Source organism: Mytilus galloprovincialis, chromosome 14 (genome assembly GCF_965363235.1).
Source record: "Mytilus galloprovincialis chromosome 14, xbMytGall1.hap1.1, whole genome shotgun sequence".
Lineage (NCBI taxonomy): Eukaryota > Metazoa > Mollusca > Bivalvia > Mytilida > Mytilidae > Mytilus > Mytilus galloprovincialis.
The window spans coordinates 18,581,331-18,597,642 of record NC_134851.1 but is presented as its reverse complement, the minus strand read 5'-3'; the positions used below and the strand labels follow the sequence as shown (position 1 = coordinate 18,597,642).

At 32.6% G+C, this 16,312-nt stretch overlaps 1 protein-coding gene and 1 long non-coding RNA gene across 4 annotated transcripts in view; one reads left to right on the top strand and one right to left on the bottom strand.

The window, feature by feature from the left end:
- LOC143059641 (caspase-3-like) overlaps window positions 1–16,097 on the bottom strand; it is a 40,743-nt gene extending 24,646 nt beyond the window's left edge. The window contains exon 1 of one of the 2 annotated variants that reach the window (XM_076233162.1): window positions 16,046–16,097. The gene's annotated coding sequence lies outside the window, so the exon portion shown is untranslated. Of the gene's footprint in view, window positions 1–15,650; window positions 15,688–16,045 lie in introns of those variants that run through there. The other variant, XM_076233161.1, reaches the window with a different exon arrangement.
- On the top strand, window positions 6,778–12,711 carry LOC143059008 (uncharacterized). 2 transcript variants are annotated; one of them, XR_012973335.1, is made up of 3 exons: window positions 6,778–7,375; window positions 10,440–10,538; window positions 12,102–12,711. It is a non-coding gene; the product is annotated as an uncharacterized LOC143059008 (long non-coding RNA). The 2 variants fall into 2 exon arrangements; XR_012973336.1 differs by lacking the exon at window positions 6,778–7,375 and adding an exon at window positions 9,958–10,023.
- Window positions 16,098–16,312: the final 215 nt, after the last annotated feature.

Genomic DNA, 16,312 nt, shown 5'->3' with positions numbered 1-16,312 from the left:
GCCCCAAAAAATACTAGTGTAAAACCATTCAAACGGGAAAACCAACGGTCTAATCTATATAAAAACGAGAATCATGGTTGAGTCGTTAGAGTAAATGAACAAGAAGTCCTACTTGCATACAGACAAACAAAACCTGGCGAGATTTAATATTTTTCTGACATTGACAATGAGAATGATGGTCGTAGTATGAACGTAGTCGGTTCGTGAGAGGAGCGAGATGAGGACGGCAAGGGTGTGTTAGGATCGTACTTTGGTCGTGAACAGCGTGGTATAGTTGTAGTGGAAGCGTTGTTGGGTCGCGGTGAGAACTTGATGGTCGTAGTGAGGTCGTAATAACGTCGCTGTGAGATCGTAGCGCAGTCTCTCCGAATAGAATAACGCTTTCGCTACGCTCTCGCTACGATGGTACGGCGACCTTCGCGATCTTACTACGATCTAAGTGCGCTCTCACTACGCTTCTACTACGACCTGATTTCGCCACGACCGCACCACGATTGTTTTGAACATGTCCAAAGTTGGCCACGCTCATCACGATCTTGAAGATCTCACCACGCCCTTGATACGACCTTACTGCGATCTACATGATCGTACTACGATCATCAAAATTTGCATTTTTTTCACAGATCGTAGTGCGATCGTGGCCTAGTGGGACTGAGGTATTAGTCTAATATCTTGTCTGCGTACGTGCTGTCCTTGGTCTTTTCCTTTGATTTGGCTTACGAGCAAGTGTCTGGTGTTTTGGCACTTCAAACTCCGTGCACGAAGACTAAGTTGTGGTTTGGACAGACTTCGTTTACTTAGAAATTATTTAGAAATAATACCCAAATATGATATATTAATTTTTCAGAAACTATTTTCACATTAGAATTCGTTTAAGGACAATAACTAAATGAGATTTGATTATTTGAAAAGCGTATGATATTTTGGTCAGTACGGCTTCTACAATTAAGAACGGGTTCCATTTATAAAACTAAATCTTAATTCATGAAAAAGTATGACAAAAATTGCCTTTTCAAACTCGTTCAAGGATTTTTTTACTGGGCAAGAACGAGTTTCGAAAGGGGAATAAATCAAACTATAGTGCCTAACAAGATTTTGTGAGGTAGACGAAATTGACTTTAAAACGATCGTATTGACTTTTGATGTCCAGAAATAGGCAGATCGGACATATTTTGACTTTATTTACTTACTTCTTAAGTTTGTGATTAATTGTAATTAACATATTCCAATGAGACTGAAAAATGCTTTTTTTTTGTTATGATAAATAATAATTTTACCTGCCGTAGTCGTGCGTAAAATATATTTCGGCATTTCTCTTAAGAAATGACTTGTTTAATGGAACAAAACGTCTTATTTGTAAACTTTCTCTTTTATCTCCACAATAGGCTTTTAAAAAATAATCTTTCAACTGTGGATTCAGAAAATTTTGTGAAAATAGAGGAAGTGTCAATTCTTACCTTTCATACCTTAACTTTCATTGATAAAACATAATATTGACTCGTCCAGTGTCCAGTTTGAAGGTCATTATAGTTACCGTACACATTCATGCACGTTCTAATTAATCAATAGTCATGTATGAAAAGCATAAACAAGTTTGTTGGTAAACTAATAACAACTTAATCCAATCAAATTGCCTACGATTCAATAACAATGACCAGTCCACATCATAAAAATGTATAGGGGTAAACTGGGTAGGGAGAAAATGTCAGATATTTTAAGTTCATTATTTTGCAACAACGAATAAAAATTTGTTAACCAATAGATTTGCTATAATTTCATAAACATGTCATTCTGTATTGGTATAGTTTTTGGATCTTTTATTTGCGTATTTAAGGCTGTAAAAAGTTTGGCCTTCAAAAGTCAACATAATCATTGACTTTATACAGAAAATTCGCCTTTTTAAAACATTGAATGTATCACGAATAATACGCGACAACAAAGTAAAATCATTTCTTAAAACAATGCAAAAAAAATCATTCTGATTGATACAGTGGTATTGTCATAAATTGCGCTGGAGTGAACAGTGGTACAGCAAACGTCGAATTCCCTCACACAATGTTATCACACACTATAAATGAAATTTTGATTGAATCGTTATGTTATACATACACAGCCTCTCATTGGTTAAAAAGTTTTAATTTTTTGAATGAATCTCAAAGACAAGAAAATAGAACAAAACATGTTTAAACCCGCCACATTATTATGTATGTGCCTGTCCCAAGTCAGGAGCCTGTTATTCAGTGGTTGTCGTTTGTTTATGTGTTAAATATTTGTTTTTGAAATAAATAAGGCCGTTAGTTTTCTCCTCTGAATTGTTTTACGTGGTCATTTCGGGGCCTTTTATAGCTGACTATGCTCATTGTTGAAGGCCGTGCGGTGACCTATAGTTGTTAATTTCTGTGTCATTTTGGTCTCTTGTGGAGAGTTTCATAAGTGATCATACCACATCTTTCTTTTTTATGCCCCACCTACGATAGTAGAGGGGCATTTTGTTTTCTGGTCTGTGCGTCCGTCCGTCCGTTCGTTTGTTCGTCCGTTCGTCCGTCTGTCCCGCTTCAGGTTAAAGTTTTTGGTCGAGGTAGTTTTTGATGAAGTTGAAGTCCAATCGACTTCAAACTTGGTACACATGTTCCCTATGATATGATCTTTCTAATTTTAATGCCAAATTAGAGATTTTACCCCAATTTCACGGTCCACTGAACATAGAAAATGATAGTGCGAGTGGGGCATTCGTGTACTGAGGACACATTCTTGTTATAAATAATAATTAGAACGCAATGATACCAATATTTTTTAATTCAACGCTATTTTTAGTGAGTGATCAGATTAACAGCTGTTAGCTTGAAAGTAAATTATTTATAAATGGTGTTTCACCGATTCTTTTTTTTTTTTTAACTATGGAACAATGCAATTTAATTCTATTGTATATAATATATCTAGAGATATGAAAATACGAAAGAATTATTCTTCTTAACTTTTGAACTATAAAGAATAAAACTAAACTTTTTATTGCACGAAATTTTAATAAAATACGAAAACATACAAAGAAAATAATAACGATATTTTTTTTTTATCGAACATTTCCCAACTATATATGTAGATTTCTCATATTTCTCGACTGGCTTCAATTGTTACAAACACAAAGAAAAATTATTATTTGACGTTTTTTTCCTAAAAAAAATATGAATATAACGGGTTTTTTCTAAAACTATATAATTTTATCTTCATTGTTCTTTATTTTTTAAAAGACATCTTGATTTTGTTTGTTTGCCAAGCTTACTTGTATGAAGTTAGGACCATCACTTTATCACTCCTAATTATTAAAGATCAAACGACCTAATTAACATGATAATTGTTATTCAATATAATCCTCGGTCATGCCTGACATATTTCACAAAAACGGCGCGTGCCGATGAAAATTTCAATAACTCCTTAATGTTAAAATGATTTTATCAAAACAAAAAGTGTAAGATGGAGAATTAAATTATCTATCGAATGCATACCTTCACCACTCACTAAAACATATATCATGTCCTGAGTGCACTTTGTATGTCCTGAGTTTTGGTTAATTAATGTCCAGTGGAAAATATTTAATGTATGCTCAGGACGAAAACAAATTAACAAAATTAGCAATAAATACGATAGACCGTCTTGTTGAGACCGGCCGTGATACGGTCGGAAAATTTTCGACTACCATTGAAAAAGGAGGGACATAAATTTGGTCTTATATTAGGCTACTTACGGTCTACTGGTAAAGTTGTTGCAAGGGTTCTCCATGTGGAAAAGTATTGCACTCTCGCTACACGAGCTAGGCATCCGATTATTCAACGTCCCCAGTCGGACGTGGCTTCAGCACAGCCCAATGGACGTCCCTCTTTACTTCTAAGTAACGTTTTATTGCCGGTCAGAAGAAGACCTGTAACGACGTTTTTTCTATAGTTACCCTAGTTCGCTAACGAATTTTGCTTCTTGTTCCATTGTTTATAAAGAAAAAAGTTATCTAAAATATGTATATTTTTCTTGAACTACTATAAATAAAGTGATTTAGTTAAAAATGTATTCTTTAAAAGTCAATAATGATTAATTAATTTAAGCAAACAATTACTTTAAATGGCAGGTACGTAAATGGCTTCATGGATAATAAACACTTTCTTAAACTAAAAAAACTAAAATAAATATAAATCTATTTTTAGAACTTTTTCTTATATATTTGAACAATTATAAACTAATTATAATTCAAGATTCAAGATTTTATTCATAACCTCAGACACATACTTGTGTACAAGAGGACAATATATACAAACATATTAAGATAATACATAGCGAGACAGGACAAACGAAACACAAATACATAGTATATTTTAAAAGACAATTGGTATAATTAAATTAAGTATTTTATTATTTTCTTCACGAAAATTGATAATTTCCTTTGAACTTGTACGTTACATATAGACAAGCCAGTGAATTTGTTCTTGCTTGGATTCATTACATAGTAATTTGGTATAAACTTTGATCTAAGAGCAGAAACATCAGCATTTTTACAGGTAAACAATATATGAAACTCATCCCCTATTCCCTCATTACATAATGTACATATTCTATTTTCCCTCGCGATCCCCGCCCATCTACCCGTCTCAATATGTAACTTCAAATTCGAGCATCGAAGTTCAGATATGTAATATCTGTCCTTTGGTAATAATCGCAATAGATACGGTTCCAAACCAAACTCGAGTTTGAATAAAGAATAGAATTCACCCCTAGATGCATTATGTATCTGCGAAAACCAATGCTGATAGTACTGATCTGTTAATCGCTGTTTAACCATACTTTTTAACCAATCAATATTTACAACTAATTGATCGTTCCATATAAAACTAAGACCTGTATCATCAAATATAGATTTTACATATTGAATCCATTTAAATTTGGTAGGATTAGTTTCATGTAGTTTAATCATAAGTCTTAGAAGGATATTTGACAGTTTGCTCTCTGTTTTAATAGTTCTGCACCAAAATGATGCCATCCTAAGTTTTATAGAGATATCTAACGGAACCCGACCTAATTCCCCGTAAACCATAAAATTTGGTGTACTATTCCGAACATCAAGAATATTTTTACAGAATTGCAAATGCATTTTCTCAATATTCTGTTTATTTTCAAACCCCCAAACCTCTGATGAATATAATAATATAGGTGACTAGTCTAGTTGTCCACTGTCTAAAAATGTATGGCCAATTTCCCCCTTTATTTTAATTGTTCCGTTATTTCGTTCACATGTCCAGTTTAAAAAAAAAATGATGAATTTCATCATTTATTAATATTCTTAATCATTGTTAATATATTTACTTCGGTAGAAAAGAAAGTTAAATTATATAAATCTTCATCTGGACTCTAATCTTTATGTCCATTCTCTTTTTTGGGATAAAAAAAAAATCTTTAAAAAATGCGGTTTCGAGCCTGTTTCGTCGTTTTAATTTGGTTACACTCTCAGCAATTAGTGAGACAAATATGGTATATTACCAATGATAAAGCCTTATATGTGAAGCTGTTCAAAATTTTGTTCTTTGGAGGTACGTGTATTAGATCGATTTTTTAATTGTCCTATATAAATAGTTAAAGTTATCTCAGGTCTAGTTATGTATAGTATGAAATATGTCCACTGGAAATAAGACCTTTAAAACACAAATCCCCATTTACTCAATACGAAGTTTATTTGTTAGTGTCTTTTTAATGATTTTATTATATTATCCATTTTTTGTGATAATTTGAGTGGTTGAGCATGAAATGGACACCGATGCTAAAATGAAAATTTGTTTAATGTCATTTGTTGCAATATATATTAAGTATTACACGTGTACAGGATGTTCCCCAGAAAATTAAGGTATTCAAAATAAGTTATACACACCCCAAGGGTAGTACACGCTACTGTCATATGGAAAATTACTGGGTCACCTGTATAATGGTAATCAGCCATGCAATTAATCAGTTAACTGACCATGCCACGACAATTAAAAAAAAGTTTGTCGTTAAACAAAATACTAATTCATTTCACCCATTTTTTTGTTTTTTGTTATGAAATTTAAAATTGTTTTCATGAGCGCACTCCAAAATTGTGACAGGATAGTCAACCAGTTGACGGTGACTGCTACTGGAAGAAGAAAACGCAACATGAATATTTATTGAGGGATTTTTAAAGGGTTTGTCCGTACAACGTTTGTCATTGGTATTTATTTTCACATGACTAATATGTTTTCGCGCTTCGCCTTGAAGCTCATTATTCAGAGTATTTCAGACAAGATGATGAAAACAACGTTCAAGGTACTTTTTCGAATATCGTGAAGTGGCAAATTTTTAATTTAATTCCCATTCGTCCTTGCACTCTTCCTCTTTTCAGTAATTGTATACTTATAATTCCTCGTCATTTTAAAACCCTCTCTGTGATATCCGTTATGCTAAAGCAACCCAACACTTGATAAACATGCATGCAATATCAGGGGCAGATCTAGTCAGGATAAAGGAGGTTCCAACTTATATGTCTCCATTCAAATGCATTGATTGTTCACAAAAAGGGGAGTCCTACCTTCGTATCCCATCCTCCTTCGATCCACAACTGAATATAAATATAATTTTTATTTAAAAGTCCTCGGAGGGTCCACTTCCTATATATACAAGGTGATTGGGCGTGCCGCTGGAATATGTCATCTTTTCAAGCTTGAAAATATGTGAATATATAGGTCGGGGAAACTATCATCTCGGTTACACGTATCCCCCAAGTAAAAAGTAACATTTTCACCCGTACGCAATATATCATATGAAAAGGTATATAGTTCAGAAATTTAAATTATATGAAAAGGGTGGGGTAACATAACACAGCGGCACCCCCTGTCAATTAATTATTGAGGTGCAACCGAGCCACCCCCGACCCGACGAGAAAAGTCATAGACTAGTACTGAGGACTCAGGTTCACAATTTTAATTATGGTACCCTGTCCAGCAACGGGCATGATAATAAGCAAAAACAATATCTTGTAGCAGAAAAATACACAAAATTCTATTGATTGATTATTAAAATACATTGTATTCAGGAGCACCTGTCAGCTGCTATAATTAACCGCAAATAACTGCGAGATAATGATAATGCGCAAGTTGACAATTGTCTCTTCTCTGCTAAAAAATGTACTTGCAATATTCACATTAATTCAGATTCATTTGTGAGACCAACGACACTAATAATATTACCTCAAAGTTAGAGGTTCTCCGTTAATGGGAACTTCATATCGGATCCGATCAATGTATTGGTTCCATTCCCCTACAATTTTATGGGCCGCCTATTATTATTAGCCATCCATTTGCACTGAACGATGAAAATCTAAAAGGTATAATTATTACTGTTGGGTTTGTATTATATATCAGAGACATTGTATTACATGTCTCTGGATTATATATATAGTATAAGTCACTTCACTTCGCCTTCCTACGGCTATGGCGTCTCAGAAAAAATAAAATTCGGAAACTGGTCAACATGGCCTAAGGCAGCAACCATTTGATTTTCTGGTGGGGGGGGGGGGGGGGCTATGTTTTTTTTTTTTGGACAAATCTATTTTTTCGCGACAAGTTGAAAACAATTTTTTTCTTTCAATTTTAGCATTACATATAGGGGCAGCTGAGGGTGAAACAAACAATTTTTTTTTCTCAGAATCAAAAACAAATTATTTTTTTCTCCAAAAACTGGAAACAAACTTTTTTTTCCAAAAAAAACCATAGCCCCCCCCCAGAAAATCAAATGGTTGCTGCCTAAACAGGGACCTGGTTTTACTCATGAATGTGGAATGATTATGATTATGATAAATAAGTAACTCTTTACCTTCTGATATTTATACATTAAACAGGCGCGGATCCAGCCATTTTAAAAGGGGAGTTCCCAACCCAGAATAAAGGGGGGTATTCCAACTATATGATCCCATTCAAATGCATTTATCGGCCCAGAAAAAGGGGAGGGGGTTCCAACCCCCGGAACCCCCCCACTGGATCCGCCACTGTTAAAGATGAAGATTATATATATACATGATTTTATATTTATATATATACATGATATATGGAAGAATTAGATATTAAAAAATTACTTTACAAATTAATAAATTTGTATAAAAAAAAATCAATTTAACATAAGCCTCCTCCCCCTTTAATTAAACCTTGGCAGATCCAGGGGTGGTCCCGGGGTTGGAACCCCCCTTTTTTTTGGACGATCAATGCATTTGAATGGGAGCATATAGTTGGAACCCCCCTTTTTAAAATGGCTGGATCCGCCCGATTATAAATCTCTATTTTCAGACATAGGCTCATATAAATTTGATGTTTGAAGAATTAAAATAAATCTTGAGACAGCAAATGATATGAACATTAAAATATATATATGCATGTGACATACAAAATTATAAAGTCATATATATATACAAAGCAATATTTTGCAATATTTAAATAATGTTGGCCCAAATCTTGATAGTTGAATTTGTAAGCCCTAAACATGTTAAACATTAAAAAATTAACCCCCAAAGCAAAGTTGAAACATAAGAATGACCATATAGTCTTTAATGTACCAGTATACATGTATGCTATTGCCATGAAACTAGGTAAACTGTCGTATAATGATGATAATTTCCTAATTTCAGTTCATTCCATGTTTGATTAGAAATAGTATTTCTTCTCTGCAAGGTCTCTAGCAGTCTAGTGTGGATAGTGTATATCTTACAACTGATTTCAATACTCCTTCCAAATTTATTTCTTTGAATATTAACATGATTAAGGATAAAATAGTAAGTCGAGTGATTTGGTATTGTTTAACATGTTTAAAAAGGTCAAATATTAGTTGTCTGAATTTGTCAAACTAAATTACAGAAATAGCTAAAATTTTACAAAAGTTTAGTTTAAGTAAAGCATATTTGAAAATAATGATAAAAGATATAGGTCACCTATGAGTTGAAAAAAATATTTCAATTTTAATGCCAAAAAATGACATTTTTGCTGCAAAGGGAGATAATTTGGAGCTTTTTTCAATGATATATAAATTTTAAAAGTCTTCTGGTTCCAAAACAAATTGATTTTTTTGAATAATTTTTATACCTTATGATAAAGTAACAGCTAATAAAGTAATGAATAAAATTTGTAGTGCAAAAAAAAAAGGGTTTATTTTTTCTTTGAAATTTGTATACCCTCGAGCCTCCTTAAACAGTAAACATGTTTAGCAAAGTCAGTGGCGGATGCAGAAATTTTCATAAGTGGGGGCCCACTTTTGTCACGCTTCAGTGATTCCCTATATAATCAACCAAATTTTTTTCTCAAAAGCCCCCCCCCCCCCCCCCCCCCCCCCCTAAATCCGCCTCTGAAAGTAAAATCTACTATTAAGTTTCATTTGACCAAATTTGTCAATTGACCCCTTAAGGAGTTATTGCCCTTTAAAGACAGTTTTTCCAAAAATTGTATATTTAGTTTGTATACATGGTATACTGTAAAAAAAAATCTCCTTTGAAATAGCTGAATGAGTTTCAGAGTATATAGTATAAATTATGTATTTTATTTTCAAGAAACATACCCACCATGACTAAAAATAGGAGTAAAATGCCTTTTTTTTTTGCTTATGAAGAAAATATGACAGATACAAAGAACATTTAAATGGAGTTTTTAAAAGCAATTCAGGCAATTAATTGAGAGCCCCGGCCTTGTTTTAATTGCTTCTGTAAGTAATACAGTCAAGGATATAACTCTATAGGATTATTACAGAAAATAACATACAATTGTTGTTGTGGACTATAAAAAAAAAATGTTTCAAAGGGACAATTATATACATCATTAGTTTTGTCAAAATATATACAAGTTCTATTAATATTACTATTGTCTTTATGTATACTTAACTATGTTAACTGTAGAAAGTTTTTTTTAAATAACATACATTTGTTATTACAGATTTAGAAAAAAAAATAGGATTAAAGAGTAGACAAATCATGAAAATATCTGTAATAACATACATGTAAGTTATATTAAAACCCTGTAGAGTCATATCCCAGACTGTAATACATGTATTCATTTGAATTTATGACAACAGACACATGCAGGTTATACTGTTAGTAATATTTCAGAGTTTAACCTTGTTAAGCACACCAATCATAAGAGAGTAATTAATCAGGTCATTGTTGTCCAATGAAAAATTAGTATGAACACGATGAAGAAAAAGTAAGGGAATGTTTATTTGTTAAACTATTGATAGAGGTAATCATGGTAATAGTCTTTGAAACTGTTGACTGGCAAAAAGTCTGTGAAATGAAAAAAACAGAAATATTTCATTCCTTATTTTATATTATTGTATATAGAAAAACACATAATGATGTATAATAATGTAATGTAATGTAACTATAGTCATTAAATGATAGTTTTCACCCTTTTTAGGTCTAGGGCAAGAAATATAGAAGATAAAGAAATATGTAAACAGTTACAGTAGAAATGATAGACAAAACAAGATAAGCAGAAGACAACACTGCCTAAATGGTAAGGCCACTTCTATATAATTAAAGTGATTGCCCTTGAATGATGACTATTATAAAAAAATAAGAAGATTCGGTATGGTAAATTCAGTGATCTTTCCACCAGAGTTCAATGAAGTGGTCCTGATGCAAGTGATTAAAGGCCAATGGTGGGCTTCGATCATGAGAAAACCGATTGTCCCCCCTTGTGTGGGAAACATTTGGTTGATTATATAGGGAATCACTGAAGCATGACTGGAGAGGCCCCCTTTCCCTTATGAAAAGTTCTGGATCCGCCAGTGCCAAACTTTGAGTCGGCCGTTAAAGACCCAAACATGAAAAGATTTAACAGGGGTGTGGAAATGCTATGCCCGACTCGCCCGACTCGTACATTTGAACAACCGGACAAGTAATTATTTTTGTCTTGGTTGCCCGTGGACAAGTAAAAAAATATACATGTCAACACTTGTACAAGACAAAGTTCAAATGCAACAAAAACATAAAATTAATTTCAAAACGTATAAAGATGTTTAATTTATGTAAAAGAAACCAATCTTCAGCAACTAAAAACATCAATGTTCATGACGATAAATATTACATGAGACTGGAAATAGATCGATTACCAAAATAAATAAAAATAAGTATGCGAACCAGAGTCGCGTAACATTGCATTGGCTTTGTTCATTGACCTTGGATCGTCGATTAAGTTTTATCCATCATTTACCAGTTGTGTCATTTCTTTAAATTTTGTATCGAGATTCAGATTGACAAATACTTAATAAAAAGCTGTGCAAGCAAGACAAAAAGAATCATGAGTCGAGTAGAAAACCTTAAATGCAAACGGAAGACACACAGTATTTAAAAAAAAAGGAAACGGAAGCGAGAATCACTGTCCTCAAATTTAGTATATTATGTACCTATTGGCTACAATTTTTATTCCAAAACTGCTTCAGAATGGTCCTTTACATGTCATTTCATTGGTTGGTTTGCTGTTAGGTTTCTGTCCCACTGATGTTAACCCATTTCCTACTTTCCTAATTTTTTACACATATAAACAAATGGATTTCATTCGTTTGTGATGCACAATAGTGCTAAGTAAGAATCATATATTGGCTAACAAGAAATACTTCAATATTTATTGGGATCATCAGGGCAAGTAATTTTTTTTCCGGACAAGTAAAATTTTTAGTTTTACTTGCCCAGGGACAAGTGCTCACAACAAATATTTCCACACCCCTGTTTAAGCAATCCAAATTAATTCAAAACTAATAACAATTAATAAAAAAAATGTCTGTGAGCACTCAACCTTACCATAATCTTATTCTAGGACAGTGGTTCAAATAGCACAACATATGAACAAATAAAAACTGTTGCAAGTTGCTCAACTAAAAATATCACTGCAAGGCACTAAAACAACTAATATTAAGTCGTGGACACAAGGCACTGAAATAAGAAAACTCATAAGTAAGAATATCCAATAAAAGTTTATTCAAACGTTCATATATATAACATGAAAGAATAAGCTTATTTTATATTGCTGTTATTTCTCCATTTATAAATTTATTTTTTTCATTTTTTGTATTTATAGGTCAGACATCTGGGTTTTCATGTTCATCAACAGGTCAATACTGAAGAGGAAACTTAAAGTTAATACTTTTCAACATTGTGTGCTAATTGGATTAATGTGAAATGAAATGTGTGCTTTCCAGGAAAAAAAAATAGAAAATTTCAACAAAATGGCTATAAAAAAAAATGGAGTACTATCATAGATGCATAAGAACACAATTGTGTAAATGCAACAACCTACATATTCACTGAAGGATTAGTAAGAAATGTAGAAAAAAAATTGTTGTCGAAATAAACAACTGCTTTATCTGTTTGTGTACATGGCTCCGTCATATCAAATATACAGCCAATGACAGAGGAAGATGTTTGAAGAACAGATTGCAAAAATGTTTTCTCTGTCAATTGAAGGAAGATGTCTGGTGGATGGAATTATTTATGTACTGAACTGTTATGTAGGGGATTGAATAACTGTACACAGCAGCTGAAACAGAAGAAAAATTAAATTAACATGAAAAGTGTTTATTTTATTTAATCTGCAAATATATATGAGTGCAATATTAATAACATCACAAATGGTATGATATTCATAGCATTTTGCTTTTTAAATGTATTGTATTAATCAACCAGACTATCATGACTATCATGACTTGTTTTTGTATTTTACTCATTAATGAAAATTTATTGAAGTTTTAATCATGTTAATTATCATTTGTATCAACAATGATCAATTATTCATACTAGAAAAAATTATATTCATACTGTTTGAACTGTTTTGAAATTTCCATAGAGGAAAAATAGTGGAAAACATTTCCTTTGGGGAAATTTGATGTACAAAAAATTCCTCAGAGGAAATTTAGAGAACAATGTTTTTCCTTAGAGGAAATTTGTAGTCTTGAATTTTCCCTTAAGGAAAAGTGTTTATCAAAAATTTCCTCAAAGGAAATTGTAGTTTTCAAAATTTCCTCACAGGAAAAAGTATTTCCTCGAAGGAAAATTTGAAGCCACAAATTTCCTCAGAGGAAATAGAATTTCCTCAAGGGAAAATTTGAAGCCGCAAATTTCCTCAGAGGAAAAAGAATTTCCTCAAAGGAAAATTTGAAGCAGCAATTTTCCTCAGAGGAAAAAGAATTTCCTCAGAGGAAATAGAATTTCCTCGAAGGAAATATTCATGCAGCAAATTCCCCAAGGGAAATCTTTTTCCCTTGAGGAAAAAATAATTTCCCTTGAGGAAAACTGTTTTTCCTTAAGGGAAATTAAATTTCCCTTGAGGAAAACTACTTTTCCTCTGAGGAAATTGTTCAAAAAAGGGGCATCACTTTTTCAACAGTGGTGCTAGAGCCAAATTTTTTTAGGACAAATATCAGGGAACCAATACCAACCAAGTTATCAACTTCATTTTGACTTGACTCCAAAAATTAAGGTGACAACTTTTGCACTCAGCGGAATTGCAAACTTGTCCCGGAGACTGTTCTGGGTTAGTAGTTAAAATATTTTGTAAAAATTTACAAAATATATAAAATTTATGAAAGTTGTTAAAAAATGACTATAAAGGGCAATATCTCCTTAAGGGGTAAATTGACCATTTTTATCATGATAACCTATGTGTAGGTATTAATTTGCTGTTCATTATTGCTGTTTACAGTTTATCTATACTAATATTCAAGATAATAACCAAAAGCTGCAAAATTTTCTTTAAATTACCCATTCCGGGGCAGCAACCCACCAACGGGTTGCCTGATTGGCCTGAAAATTTTATGGCAGAAAGGTCTTGACCAAATTAACAATTTGTCCTGTTAGATTTGCTCTAAATGCTTTGGTTTTAGAGATACATTGTATAAGCCAAAAACTACATTTGACCCCTATGTTCTTTTTTTTAGCCATGTCGGTCATCTTGGTTTGCAGCTGGGGTAACCGGGCACATTTTAAAACTAGATACCCTAATGATGATTGTGGACAAGTTTGGTTAAATTTGTCTTAGTAGTTTCAGAGGAAAAAAAAATTCTAAAAGTTTACACAAATTTACGAAAAATTGTTAAAAAATGACTATAAAGGGCAATAACTCCTTAACCCAATATCAGTTTGTCCGATTCATCTGAATATTTCAGGGCAGATAGATCTTGATCTGATAAACAATTTTACCCTGTCAGATTTGCTCTAAATGCTAGGGTTTCAGAGATATAAGCTAAAATCTACATTTTACCCCTATGTTCTATTTTTATCAATGGCGGCCATCTAGGTTGGTTGGCCGGGTCACCGGACACATTTTTAAACTAGATACCCAAAATGATGACTGTGGCCAAGCCTGGTTTAATTTGGCCCACTAGTTTCAGAGGAGAAGATTTTTGCAAAAGTTAACGACGACGGACGACAAGTGATGAGAAAAGCTCACTTGGCCCTGTGGGCTAGGTGAGCTAAAGAGAAAAACTTAGGTCCCGAGTTGTCTTCCACTTTGAGTATCAGTAACTTTTCCATGTACATGTACGTTACGACTATCCGCTTACCACCAGTGCCAAATGGAAAGATGGAAAACAACAGTTACTGTAATACATGTAATTATAACTTGCAATCATTTAACCCCTAGCTTTTCGACTGATTCTTAGAGTTTGTTCTTATGTTGTGCTGTAAAATACTCCGATGTTAGAAGAGGGTTGAACGCTCACAAACATGTTTTACCCCGCCACATTCTGTATGTGCCTGTAAAATGTACCAGTCTGTAGTTCGTTGGTTGTCGTTGGTTCATATTGCATATTTATTTTTCGTATGCCCATAGTTTTTTCAATATTTTAATGTCAGAGACTTTAACAGCCGACTACATCCTATGGTTTGTTTTCTCATTATTGAAGGATGTACAATTGCCTATAATTGCTTACATTTACTTCATTTGAACCTTAAAGTTTGTAGATAGTTCTCTCATTGGCAATCATATTACAACTTTTAATTTATACAATAATACAGACACTCCGAAGAAAAGTTAATATTTTGAACAATATAATATAATATAATTTAGCATGATAATAAACAAATTAAACGCTATGCTAGTCAATGAAAACAATTATATATTCTACAGTTACAAACTTACAATATTAGTGTTTGCACAAGTGATCATAGATTGCAAAAGAATATTAAAAACTAATCTAAATTATCTTAATTAATATTGTTTTAAACAGTATTTTACAAAAACTCAAAATAAAAACTTGCCTTTGCATGAACAGTATTTATTTTATATGGAATGTTGTTTGCAACTTACACTTTTTCATATATATAAGGGGAAATTATTTTATGTTACAAAAAATGACGTAGACATATATTTTCAATGATATGCCTACACAATATACACAACAAAAGGATAAATACAAAATATTTTCAGGGAATCCCGGACATATGAAAGCGAATGTGAAACTGATCACGATTTTATCCGTCTTTCTCTTTGTTTGTGACTATAGTTGTTCGGATTAACTCGGATTACTTTAATCAACACATATTTTAAACATTAAAGATATAAAAACAAAGCCCAATTGACAGCTATATGTAACTAAAATTATAATAAGACGATTGTTAAATATGTAACTACCTGCTAAGTCGTGTGTCGTGTGATTACTGGGTATGTGTAAATAACTTTTGTAAACACAAAATGGGAATTCCCAGTATACTTTTGTTTCTATTTTTAGCCTTTCAGTCGATATCTTTAACACGTGACTTATCCAAAAAAAATTGAATGGAATTTTAGGTTAATCTTTATGAAATTTATAATGAAAAACGCGAAATATTTAACATAAAAAAATTATATTCTAATCTGCCAAGCTCACAAACACAAGAATGGTGTGAGAAACCATTTTAAGCCAATATTAATATATTTAATTAGCATCTTATATACATCTAATGTCAATTTCTTCATGCATGTAAGCATTTAAAGTATACATACAAAATCCGAGACAAAATCTATCTACAAAACAGTAAAATACATACTACTGTAAGACTATTTGCCACTGAACATTAGGCAAAAAATCGTCCACTTTCCGAAAAATGTGAATGCATTTAACATCTGCTATAAATAATAAAAACAACAAAATTATGACACATTACACAATATTACAAAGTATTACTCCCCTTTCATCAGTAAACAGCAGTTTATATTATTACCGTAACATAATGAATTTGAAGACCTAATTGTGTCAATCAACCTCCTCGGTGTAGTGGTACGTAGCGAACTCGGTTTCAATTTTGCGAGTTTTC